The 13,340-nt window shown below is 49.0% G+C and overlaps 1 long non-coding RNA gene across 1 annotated transcript; it reads right to left on the bottom strand.

The window, feature by feature from the left end:
- Nucleotides 1-339: 339 nt before the first annotated feature.
- On the bottom strand, nucleotides 340-12,957 carry LOC144318056 (uncharacterized). Its single transcript, XR_013383913.1, has 3 exons — nucleotides 12,524-12,957; nucleotides 10,804-10,879; nucleotides 340-642 (listed from the first exon to the last, which is right to left on the bottom strand). It is a non-coding gene; the product is annotated as an uncharacterized LOC144318056 (long non-coding RNA).
- Nucleotides 12,958-13,340: the final 383 nt, after the last annotated feature.

The following is a 13,340-nucleotide window of genomic DNA, read 5'->3' as shown; positions in this document are numbered from 1 at the left end:
GCAAAGTTGTTTTTTTTTTTTAATTTTTATTTATGATAGTCACACACAGAGAGAGAGAGAGAGGCAGAGACACAGGCAGAGGGAGAAGCAGGCTCCATGCACCAGGAGCCCGACGCAGGACTCGATCCCAGGTCTCCAGGATCACGCCCTGGGCCACAGGCAGGCACCAAACCGCTGCGCCACCCAGGGATCCCTGGAGCTCAGGGCTTGAACTCTCTCTACCATCTCTGTTTCATTTTCCAGATCATCTTACATGGCATATATTACATGGCAATATCATAATGGATCGTGTAGGCACTTTCCCACTTCGAATAACCACATCTTAGGTTGCTTGCAGTATTCGATTTTAATATTGTAAATATACAAAGGAAGGCAAGAAAGCATCTGAGCGCTGCAGAGTAAGACCCCATGAGGAACCCAAAACTGAATCAGGAAAGGTTCCTTGCTGGTTTGGAATTCAAAAGCAATCCTGGTGACCTGCTCAGTCTTCTCTCGCTCAGAAGTGGCAACTCTGGTTCTCCCTCCAGTTGACTCTGCCATTTGCAGCAACAAGCGTCTCTCCTCCTCCTCTGCTTCTTGTCCTCTGCTTCTCTTGTCCCATGCCCTCTACCCACCCCTGCCCTTCTATCTAGCAGCAGGTTTCTGCAAGGGAGAAAACATGAGTGGGTCGGTAGCTGCCCAGTGAAGACGTCCCCCACTAGACAGGATTCTTGAAACTGGGATCTCATAGGTGCTATGGCCACATATGGCCACATATGGGAACACAGGATCCCAATGGCCAGGATACCTGTCCTTCCTTCTGTCCATGTGGCAGTGTGTGCCAGGGAAACTCCCTAAGGCTAAGTAAAGAGCTCAAAATATGGCAAGCACTTGGGATTTCATAGAGCTTTGTGAAGTTTACATGAATGTTGGCAAATAAGTATCACAGAACTATCTAGAATTAGCAGAACACTGCAAATATCATATATCCAAATCTGAACCCCTGAAATTCCAGCCTATCACCACCCACCCACTCCCAGCATGCCTGTTCTTCCCACAGACTTCTTTATCTCAGTTGAAGAGAACTCCATCCTTCTGTTTACTCAGCCCATGAAATTGGATTCTTCTTGATTACTCCCTTTCGCTCACATCCCACATCTGATCTGACTGGGAAATCCCATGGACACCACTTTTAAAATGTATCCAGAAACTTAGAACTTCTCACGGTTTGCACCATTATCACATGATCCAAATGGCTACCACCTCCAGCCTGGATTCATTACAGTGGGCTCCCAACTAATCTCCATGCCTCCGCGCCTCCTCCCCTTCACCCCGCACACCCCTCTGCCAGTCTAGTCTCAACACAGCAGCCAGAAAGGTCCTTTTAAACATTGGTCAGATCACATCACTTGTCTGTTCAAAACTCAGTAGGTCCTCATGTGTCTTAGAGAAAATCAAAGTCCTGATAACAGCCCATAGTATTCACATGATGCAGCCTCCCCACTTCTTCTCCACCACCCTCACTCTTGCTCACTCTGTGCCAGCCACACTGGCCTCTATGTTTCCGGAACCTATCAAACATGGTCTCATTTCCAGCCTTTGCACCGGCTTGTCCCTCAACTCTGGACCGCTCTTCCTCCGGAAATGCAGAGAGCTAACTGCCTCAGCCACCTCAGGTCTGTGCTCAGATATCATCTTCTACCTCACTTAAAATCCCCCCAGCATTCCCAATCCTCACATCTTCCCCAGGTAGCATTTTATGACGTACCATACAATTTTATTATGTTTCAGGGGTGGGGTTTTGTGGGGTTTTTTTGGTTTGGGTTTGGGTCTATTTTTCTTTTGGTCTCTTTCCCCCTGGTAAGATGAAAGCTCCCTAAGGAAACTTAGACCAATCTCTGAAACTTGTAGATGCTCAACAAGTATATGCTGGTGAACACCTGATGTGCAGGACAACTGAAGCAAGTACCCTGAGCTTATTAATTTAGAAGAGATCAAACATTGTGAAATTCAAGTGTGGTTTGGGGTTTGGTGTAATGGGGTAAAAAAATATATATGATTTTCAAAGTAAACTCTTCTCTTTTTTTCCCTACTATCTAACTTCTAATCACCAGTCTGCACTGATGGCAATGTATGCACAGATACTGATGTGCTGGTTCCCATAAATAAGTGCAAGCTAGTGAGTCAGTCCATCAGCTTATAGACAGATCGCTATCATCCAAGCAGAAAAGGTAAAGTTCTCATTCTCAAGGACCTTACATGTAGCATGCATGAATAATTATTCCACTGTACTCAGATGAAAGAAATGTCACATTGTTGTTGGGTTTGGTTTTTTTTTTTTTTTTTTCCTGTCTCTAAATCAATTTAATCTGCTCCACTCCATCTGAACCAAGCTCAGGCTGAAATCTGCAATGGGCCCCCAAGGCTACCACTTTTAGTGTGTGGCCACCCTGGCTTCCACCTGTCCAGGTCATTCGTCCTATTGATCCCTGGGGTGCTGTGATGGAGCACGGCACAGATCTGTGACACTCTTGGAATTTTCTTCCACTAACCATCCTTCCTAAATTTTTGGAAAGCTCTCCTTTGTAGGGTTGCCTCTTTTTCAAAATAGTGTCAACCTCTACCCCGTCCTTCTTCATGACCCTGAAACCCCAGAGATTTATAACTTCAGCATGGCAGGTGGGGTGCAGGTGGGGAGTTCTGTAGGACACAATCAGACTTTAATTCATCTCTTTACCTGATGTAATACATCTGATAAGACAAAATAGCCTCAGAATGATTACAACAAAAGAAATCACAAAACAGAGTTTCTAAACGGAATGCATAAATTCTCAGACAATGTAACATAAAGGTTGATCCAATGGGCTAGAATTTATCAGAGAAATGTTTCTGGAAGAAGCAGATTTTGAATCAATCCTTCAACAGGGGGAGAGAGACTGAAACTTTCCAATAAAGGCAGATGATTTCGTCTTTGGTGCACAACAGGGGAAGGAGGGGGAGGATGCCAAGTCCGGAAATAGTGAGTCATAACCTGGGGAGCAAAGATAGAGCATCAGGATTGTAGGGTATCACGCCCAGCAGGGGATTCTTCACCATGGCAGAGCGGCAAGTCTACGGGGTGGCAGCTGGAAATCCGAGCACATTAAGCATGACTCAAGACCAGTTTAGATTCCGGGATGAGAAAGAGGGGAATGAAAATGCACTCCCCAAGCATTAGTGACAGATGACCCACAAAAAAGGAAGAGACCAAATACTGCCATGAAGAATCCCAAGTGCGGTATTGGGCATGTACTTCATTCCAACTGAAGCATGAACTTACTACTGTGTTGCATTTCCCAGAGCTACCTCAGTCACTGGGCTCATCAAATCCAATTTCTGCTTTTGGTGGTAAAAAATGTGAGGCCACAGAAGACTCACTAAGGTAGAGAAACTGGAGCTCGTCTGTCCTTGTTCTCTGAGATGGTGCTAAACTTTGTAGCACTCCTGTCTACCTGGAGAGCTCTTAGGAAGACCCAGAGCATTACAGCCACAGAGGGCACACATCTAGCAAAAGGAGGGGCATTTAACAAACAACAGGAATGCTGTCCCTCCCCTTCCATGTAGTTTCAAAGTGGTTTCACTACTACTCCCAATTGGTAGTATATACTTCGTACCAGCCGCCAGTGCTCAGGCATACATCTCGTACTGTTCCTAAGACCTGTGGAATCTTTATCCTTTCAGGAAGATGATGGCTTGGAATAGCTAAAAGTGCCTTGGTTCTAGCTCCAGTGGCGGAAGTATGTGATTAGAGTGGGTACCACGCCACTTTTTATTACAGTAAAGTAAATAGGTTGATTTTCTCATGCCATTCCTTTTGGAGACTCCAGAGAGCTGTTGATTTCTTAACTGTCAGGCACTGCAGGGGAACTGGATCGTTTCTATGGTCCCTGCCATCAGCAAGTGTGCATTCTAAGGCAGTACATACTCAAGCGGGCAAGTTTAATAGCCACAAAAAGTGAAATGCCATGATATGCGAGAAGAGAACAAGCCATTAATTTGATTCGAGAAACAGGGAAAGAGTTCATAGGAAAAGGACCATTTTTAGTACACCTGGGTGGCTCGAGTGGTTGAGTATCTGCCTTTGGCTCAGGGCATGATCCCAGGGCCCTGGAATCAAGTCCTGCAATGGGCTCCCCATGGGGAGCCTGCTTCTCCCTCTGCCTATGTCTCTGCCTCTCTCTGTGTGTCTCTCAAGAATAAATAAATACAATTTTTTTTTTAAAGGAACATTTTTGCTGCCAGTTAGGGGATAAATTGAATCAATACGCAAAAAAAGAATGAGAAAAACATTCCAAACTGAGTAAGAATAACAAAGCCACAGCCATGTGAAAGTGCAGGGTGAGTTCAAGCAATAGTAAACAGTTTTCTGTGGTTGGAGGAATGGGCACTTGGGAGATGGCGGTGGAAGATGAAACCAGATGATGGAGGACCTTAACTATCAGATTTGGGATTACAGCAGACCCAAAGAGCACGTTCAGTCACGTTCGAACAATGACAGCCTTGTTGGAATAAGTGGGTACCTTCCTGAGATGAGTACTTTGAAGGACTGCGCTCATTGGCATGCTCAAGCCCCAGGGCCATTGAAACACAAATCAGTCCTCCTTACTTGATACTCAGACCTGATAAGATTGTGTCTCAGTAGAGGAAAAATAAGCAGTGATTAGGTAAGAAATCAGGCTTCAGACTCAGGATGAGTCATCAGCAGACCCACAGTGGAGGAGGAGTCTCTGTCCTGCTGGGCTGTGTGTCATGGGAGGTTACAGAGTGTAAAGATAAAACTGCCAGGAAGGCCCCTTGAGAAAAATCTGTTTCTGCCTCAGGGGAATTACAGAGGTCTCTCCCAGGGTCAGGAGTCCCAGGGGATGAGGTGGCAAGGGTAGGGGTGCATGGACTGCATTTAGGAAGAACACAGTAAAGTTCTAAGGTACAAGTCATAGAAATGGAGAAAGAAGCTGGGTCTATTCTCTAGCACCAAACAAGTTTGAAGTGTTGAAGGCACTGGAGGGAGACCCCAGCCGGCTCAGCCTGTGGGCACCCAAGATGCACACCGAGGGCTCAAGATAGAGCACCCCTGGCCGCACAATTCATTCTGAATGCCACCAGCTGGTGGGCTAAGGCTACCAAAATAATTCCCTGTCCTGGTGAGAAGTTGTCCCCAAACAGTGGCTCTCAAACTTGGGATACGTCAGAATGATCTGGAAGGTTTGTCAAAACACAGATTGCTTGGCCCCATCCCCAGAGTTTCTGATTTAGGAGTTGTGGGATGGGCTGAGGATTTAATTTTCTAAGGACTTCCCGGGTGGTGCTGATGCTGTGGTCTGAGAACCACTGATCTAGAACTTGATGGACCAGAAAGCACCCAGGTAAAGCCTTCACTAGTTGAATCTAAGTGGAACTAGAAAAGGTAGGCTTTAATCGATTCTAGCTTGAACTACCTGGAAGGGTTTTGTATGCTCAGGAGACTGATAAATGTCAAAAGCGTCAACAGCTCAGTGATAATGCAATAGAAAGGAGAGGAGAAGGGATGGTTAGTTTAAATGATTTCAAGAAGGAATCTGGCCATTTGCCCAGAACAACCACCTGTTGGAGGAGGAACAGCGTCAGTGGCCAGTGACTGGTATCTACAGCTCTCCAGTCACCTGGCCGCCTCTAGAATCATCTTCAGGAGCTTTCCAAAAACACCAGGTGTTTTTGATTTACCTGACCGCATGCCCAGGTAAATTAAATCAAAATCCCTGTGGGTGGGGGCGGGGGGAAGTGGGCATTGCTGACTGTGGAAGTTTCTGAAAGCTCCCAGATGATTCTAATAGTATTTAGGGCTAACAGCCACTGGTCTAAGGAAAATCTGATCCAGTTTAAAGGGGAAACAAAAACCTCATAGGGGATTGAAGAATTAACATCTCCAGGTAACTTAAAACTTGGCAAGATTTCAGAACTGACCAGTCCTCACTCTCTTGCTCTGTCCTTCCCAGATTTTCAAATCCCACTTACTGTTGATATTCCCAGTACCTGGGCAGTTGCCCTGCTGTGCTCCCCCTCACCTCGTTAACCGTGGATCACCGTTATGGCTTCTGGCAGCCGTATGGCTTACAGCCAAAAGCACTGATCAAGGTGTTCTCCTCGACATTGGTTTCTTCCTGTCTCTCAGAGGCCTGACACCGAGAGCAGGTTCAAATGGCATTTGTCTCCGCAGAGCCACACATCCATGAATCATTTATTTTATATCAAATAAAAATGTAGATTTAAGAGTCATGAAATGCCCTGGTGAAAGGGAAGATTCATAGATAGGCTAGTCAAATATTTCATAGAGAGATAACCTCAGTACAGTGAAATCTAAACGAAATGTCAATGAAATTCCAACATATAAAATAGATTTTAAAAGAGGCACTACGGAACGGTGTGTGTGCTATGTTGCTATTTGTGTTAATGAAAGAAAGGAGATGGGGCAATGGTGGGGGGAGGGAAAGCTACCTGGAGAAAGATAGGCTGGAGATGGTAACACTGGTTTCCCTTAAAGTGGAGAACTGGAGACAAGTTAGTAAGGAGACTTCACTACATACGGTTTTGTACCTCTTGAATTTTGAATCATGAGCATGGATCACCTATTTGAAATTAAAATTTTTAGCAATTGATTTTTTGTAGTGGAGCTGTTCTGGTTGGAGCAGGCTGGTCTTTACCTTGCCACTGCTCCCACCTAGCCTAAACCCCATCCCCAGACAGAGACCCACTAGAATTTTTAATCCCATGAAGTTCCTCAGAGGATGTCCCCATAGGATCTGGTTGGAAAGCTACTGAACTTTTCAACCTTACATCTCTTAGCAGCCAGAATTGATGCCTTAGAGAGGCCAAGTAACTGGCTCAAAGTCACATGACTAACAAATGAAACTAAACCTCCAGATTCTTTCATTTTTCTTTCTGGTCGTTTTTTTCCAATGCCTCCTCAGATAATTTAATTCCTTCCTTGTAGGGCAGCCCGGGTGGCTCAGCGGCTTAGCACCGCCTTCAGCCCAGGGTGTGATCCTGGAGTCCCACAAGGGGCTCCCTGCATGGGGCCTGCTTCTCCCTCTGCCTGTGTCTCTGCCTCTCTCTGTGTCTCTCATGAATAAATAAATACAATCTTTTAAAGATAATAATAATTCCTTCCTTGTAGCATCTCAGATACTTGTTGAGCCTCTGCAACCATGCCAAAGAGATACCGTTAATGCAAGCACACATCAGAGGCAGAGAGAATGTATGGACCGGACGCTAAATTAACAGCAAACCCTCACCATCACAGCATTGATACTATGACAACGATCCTCACCATTTGTGAAAATTCACGCTATTAACAACCACACAATATAAAGGATTATGTAGTTTTTTTGGGTATTTTGTAGCATGAGTCACAAGACAAACATTGGGAAGATAAAAGCACCATACACAGAAAGCAAGTGTAGGGTTTTTGTTGATGCTGGCACAGCCCCAATGACCACTAGGTGGCAGTAGTGTCCTAACAACGTAAGGCAGGAGGCCTAGCGCTCGCGGAGAGGAATTCCTATCACACAACTGCCCACCTGGCCTTGAGACCCAGAGAGAATTATTAGTAGCAGTTCCAAACAATTCATTCTCTTGATAAGCTACGTCCTCTGTTGTAACAGCCAGGAATGCTTTAGCTGATGTCAAAAAGCAGGCTCCTACCGGCAGCCCGTAGGCAGAATCTGGTCAGCAGCAATGCAGTCGCCCAGGTCAGTGTTCTGCTTTGTTGTTTTGTCTTCACCCAAAATGACTTTAGGTGGAGCAGGCTCTCTCCACTTTGCCAGATCTCCCGCCACCCCTTTAATGTCTTATTAAAGATATTTAAGGCTCCCTCTTATTTTTGCGGGGCCTCTGAAGGCATTTGAGATTGGGATCTCTGCTAAAGCGCCTTGCTTAAATACACAATAACCCTGCAATCACAGTCTAACTGGTCTACTCAACCAACTTAAGCTCTCTCGCCTCCATCTATCTTTTCTATGTCATCCCTCTATCTGCAATGTCCTTTTCCTATTTTTTTTGAAAGATGTATTTATTCATGAGTGACACAGAGAGAGATGCAGAGACACAGGCAGAGGGAGAAGCAGGCTCCATGTGGGACTCAATCCAGGGACCCCAGGATCATGCCCTGAGTCTAAAACAGATGCCCAACTGCTGAGCCACCCAGGCGTCCCGGCAATGTCCTTTTCCATGGCATGTCCTTTTTTTTTTTTTTTCTACAATCCTTCTCATTCTTTTTTTTTTTTTTTTTCTAAGATTTGATTTATTTACTTGACAGAGAGAGAGAGAGAGAGCACAAGCAGGGGGAGCCGCAGAGGAAGAGTGAGAAGCAGGCTCTCCACTGGGCAGGGAGCCCCACACAGGGTCCTGGGATCATGACCTGAGCCAAAGGCAGATGTTCAACCAACTGAGCCACCCAGGTGCCCCAATCCTTTTCATTCTTGAAGGCTCAGATTAAAGGTCACCTCCTCCTTTTCTTTAAAGATTTTTATTTATTTTATTTATTAATGAGACAGGGCGGGGGAGGGGTTGCAGAGACATAGGCAGAGAGAGAAGCAGGCTCCATGCAGGGAGCCCAACGTGGGACTCGATCCCGGGACTCCAGGATCACGCCCTGGGCCAAAGTCCGCGCTAAACCGCTGAGCCACCAGGGCTGCCCCTCCTTTTCAATCATATCAGGCTGAAGTACATCTTCCCCTCTTCTGACCTCTCATGCCACACAGAGCCTCTACTACTTGGTTGGTGCTTATTTTCTGCTCCGTACCATCAGCTGTCTCTCATAGGGCCTCTACTGCTTGTAAGTTCTCTGAGGGAAGCAAAGAAGCCTGCCACTTCTTTGTATGTGTGGTATCTTGTATACTGTCCTCCCCAGCTTTTGATTTCTTCCAACTCAAAAACTATGCCAGTACCTCCTTAATGGGGATGAATAGGAGGCAAAATGGTTTAGAAAAAAAGTATTATATAGGATATCATTTAAAAAGATGTCATTTTGGGGACTCCTGGGTGGCTCAGTGGTGAGCATCTCCCTTCCGCTCAGGGTGTGATCCTGGGCTCGAGTCCCACATCAGGCTCCCTGCAGAAAGCCTGCTTCTCCCTCTGCCCTTTTCTCTGCCTCTGTTTGTGTCTCTCATGAATAAATAAATAAAATCTTTTTTTTAATTATGTCATTTTTGATACAAGTATATGAAAAATTAAAACTCCATTGTCTCCTCAAGGCGCTAAGAAGATACACTGCAGGGTTCACTATAAGCTCTGGAACTCGACACCCCTAACAAGCTGGGTGACTGAGCAAGTTACTTCACCTATTAATAAGATAATAACAGTACCTACTTAAGAAGATTTGGGTTTTTATTAAATTTTTAGTTTGAAATAACTTTAGAATTACAAAAAAAGTTGCAAAAATTGTAGAGTTTCTACCCATCCTTCACCCACCTTCTTCTGATGCTAACATCTTACATAAACAAAGTCTGAAAATCAAAACCAAGAATTGACATTGATGCAGTACTATTAATTAAATCTACAGAACTTATTTGAATTTCACGTTTTCCAGATGTGATGCTGTGCCCCTCTCATCATATTTGGGGGTACATGATGTCGATGTGTCTGGCTATTGGTGTGGTTAACTTTGATAGCTTGGATTAGGTGGTGTGTGTGTGGGGGGCTTCTCCATTGTAAAGTAACTATTCTCCCCTTTGTAATTAATAAACTCATGGGAAGAGACTCTGAGACTATGCAAATATCCCATTTCTCATCATACTTTCGCCCACTAATTGTAGTGTCCATCAGTGTTCTTACCTGCAACAATTATTACTGTGGTGTTTGCAAAATGGCAAGCTTCTATTTCTCTTATTCCTTCTGCATATATTAAGTGGAATTCTTTTTAAGAAAATATTTTATTTATTTATTCATGAGAGACACAGAGAGAGAGGCAGAGACACAAGCAGAGGGAGAAGCAGGCTCTGTGTGGGGAGCCCAACGTGGGACTTGATCCCAGGACCCCAGGATCACATCCTGACCCAAAGGCAGACGCCCAACTGCTGAGCCACCCAGGCATCCCGAAGTGGAATTCTACTGCAAGGAAAAGGTGTTTCTCCCCCTCCCCATTTATTTATTTGGGAGAGGCGGTTAATGAGGATGAAATGAAGTAGGACAGTGAAAGTCCAGGAAGCATGAGCCACTTCTGATGTCATTATTGAGACGATATAAACGCTCTCTGATTAACATGGCCATTTTCTGGTTGGGAATGAGTCCTTCTAAGATACTTACGGGTATTCCCAAATGGTCTACTGTGCTAGTTTGCTAGAGCAGCTATAACAAAACACCACGGACTGGGTGACTTACACAACAGCATTAAGTTCCTTACAGTTCCAGAGGCTGGAAGTCTAAGATCAAGGAGGCAGCAGATTTGGTTGCTTCCCAGGCTCCTCTCCTTGGCTGGCAGGTGGCCACCTTCTCCCTGCGCCCTTCCCTCTGTGCGCAACCCCCGACTGCCTCTTTCTGTGGCCACGTTTTCTCTTCTTCCAAGAACACTAGTCGGGGCTACCCGGGGGGCTCAGAGGTTGGGCGTCTGCCTTGGGCCCAGGATGTGATCCTGGGGTCCCGGGATCGAGTCCCACGTCGGGCTCCCTGCGTGGAGCCTGCTTCTCCCTCTGCCTGTGTCTCTGCCTCTCTCGGTGTTTCTGATGAATAAGTAAATAAAATTAAAAAAAAAAAAAAAAAGAACAGTAGTCAGATTGGATTATGACCCGCCTGAGTGTCCCCTATTTAACTTACCTCTTGAGATCACCTGCTGACTGTCTCCGACTAGGCTGCACTCAGGTACCGGAGTTGGGGCCTCCACATAGCCATTCTGTGGGGACACAGTGGACCCCATAGTGTTTCCTTCCTTCCGAGAACAATCGTGAGGAAATCCCTGCGCACGTGGGGGAGCTGTCGGGTGGATGGCAGGCTCCGGCCCGGTCGCTCGGCGACCCCTCGCCGGGTCACCAGCGCGAGGCCTGCGACCCCTTCCCCGCTGGCTTGGGGCTCCGCAAGGCCGACCTCCGCCCCGCCGCCGGGTCACAGCGCTGTCCCCGCAGCCGCCAGCGGCGCGCCCCGCTCGTCGGTCCTCCCGGGGAGCCCAGCCGGCCCGACCCCGCGTGCCCCCCCTCGGGGAGCCCAGCGCGGCCCTCGCCCCCGCATCCGCACACCTGCTGCACAACCTGCACTTGTGGTTGGCGCGGCGGCACACGGGAGCGCGGGTGAGCACCCCCGGGAGCACAGGTGAGCACCCCCGGGAGCGCGGATGAGCACCCCCGGGAGCACAGGTGAGCACCCCCGGGAGCGCAGGTGAGCACCTCCGGGAGCGCAGGTGAGCACCCCCGGGAGCGCGGATGAGCACCCCCGGGAGCACAGGTGAGCACCCCCGGGAGCGCGGATGAGCACCCCCGGGAGCACAGGTGAGCACCCCCGGGAGCGCGGATGAGCACCCCCGGGAGCACAGGTGAGCACCTCCGGGAGCACTGGTGAGCACCCCCGGGAGCGTGGATGAGCACCCCCGGGAGCACAGGTGAGCACCCCCGGGAGCACAGGTGAGCACCCCCGGGAGCGCGGATGAGCACCCCCGGGAGCACAGGTGAGCACCTCCGGGAGCACTGGTGAGCACCCCCGGGAGCGCGGATGAGCACCCCCGGGAGCGCAGGTGAGCACCCCCGGGAGCGCGGATGGGCATCCCCGGAGCGGGCAGGGACTACGAAGGAGCGGGCGTGTAGGGGGCGTTGCGGTGCCCACGCGGAACCTTCCTTTCCTGCCCTTGGAGAACCAGCCGCAGAGCAGACACCTGCTGGGAAGCCCGTCCCCTTCCAGGGTGTTCCCCCGGGGGTGGCAGTTTGTCATTTCACCGAATCTGGGCCCCAGAAGTGGGGGAAGGGCCCGCGCTCTGCTGCGGCGTGGAGACGAGGAGTGCCCCCCCCCCCCCCCCCCCGCCGTCCGGCCTGGGGCATCGCGGGCCTCGGCAGCCTCCGGCCGCGTGGGGAGGACGGGGCGCCCCAGGGGTCCCCCGCCCGCCCGCCCGCCAGCGCCGCTCGGCCGGGACGACAGCGGCCCTTCCTTGCTTCAAGACCACGCGGGGCAGAGCTGCCAGGACGCTGAGAGCCAACGGAGACAAGTCTTTGTTTCGTTTTCGAACTGTTTGGCCGCTTCCAGGACATCCCAAGGGAGGTTCTCCGCAGGGACGGCCTCTGCTTCCTGCATCTCTTCCCCCCTTTGCAAAAACTCCTCCCCCTCCCTGGGCCTCATCCCCGGGGGGCGCTTCCACCACTGGTTTGGTGGAAACCCCAGCTCCCAGGCGTGTCCCTGTCTTCCTCGCCCCACTGTCAGGTAATCACGGCTTCTAGTGCAACAGGAAGCTTCTAGAATCCCCCCTAAGTCATCCTGCTCGCTGCCAGCCCAGCCGGGCCTGCTCCTCTCCACCTCGTCAGATCCTCAAATTAAAACCGAATCTTTCCCATCTCACCTCTAGTCCCGTAGCCTCTGTGACGTTCCTGGGAGCTGCTGTGCCTTGTGACCAGACCGAAAGAGAGAATGTGTGCAGGGGTGAGAGGCTGATGAGGAGGGAGGGGGACAATGGGAGCTGGTGGAGCAACACGTACAAAATTGTGAGGCGAGCACAATTTTGAGTCCTCAAAATTTTGAGTCCTCCACTCCGTGTAATTCGGTAAAGCGGGGACCTAAGGAGCAGGGGAGAAAGCTGGCCTGGGTGCACTGCGCCAGGTCACAAAGAGCCTTGGGTCCCATGTGGAGTTTGGGTTTGATGGAGAGACGGTGGAAGTAAAGGGTGGGAAGTAGGGGTGCGTCAAGGACAGAGGTATGTGTGAGGAAGATTTCTGTGGCAGGGGGGTGGAGAATGCATCACAGGAAATTGCCAGAAGCTGGGAGGCCGTCCGAGAGGCTGTTGCAATAATCCAAAGTTGACGGCAGCGAGGGAGGAGACGCGATGGCAGCTGAGGTAACGCTCCAAGTGTTGTAGTTGGCCCAGTGCCACTGTCTGGACCCAAGTCAGTCTCCTGACTGTTTTTAGTGATCCACTGTGAGATAAGGAACTTGTGCCACAAGGTAAACCCAAGGCAGTACTCCCTTCATCAAGAAAGCCTTGCCTCAGGGGGAAAAAGCGTGTCATTTGACCTAAAAGTGTGCTTCGTGAGGTAGTAGTTTTACATTTTCCATTCTGGCCCAAGAGCCTTATCTTTGTGGACCTGAAACAAACAGTTCACACCATGAGTGGCACTAACCCAAGGTACATTCTGACCTGATGATCCGGATCCAAGTGAAAA

The sequence above is a fragment of the Canis aureus genome, chromosome 8 (genome assembly GCF_053574225.1).
Source record: "Canis aureus isolate CA01 chromosome 8, VMU_Caureus_v.1.0, whole genome shotgun sequence".
Classification (NCBI taxonomy): Eukaryota; Metazoa; Chordata; class Mammalia; order Carnivora; family Canidae; genus Canis; species Canis aureus.
This window is presented reverse-complemented; position numbering and strand designations above follow the sequence as displayed.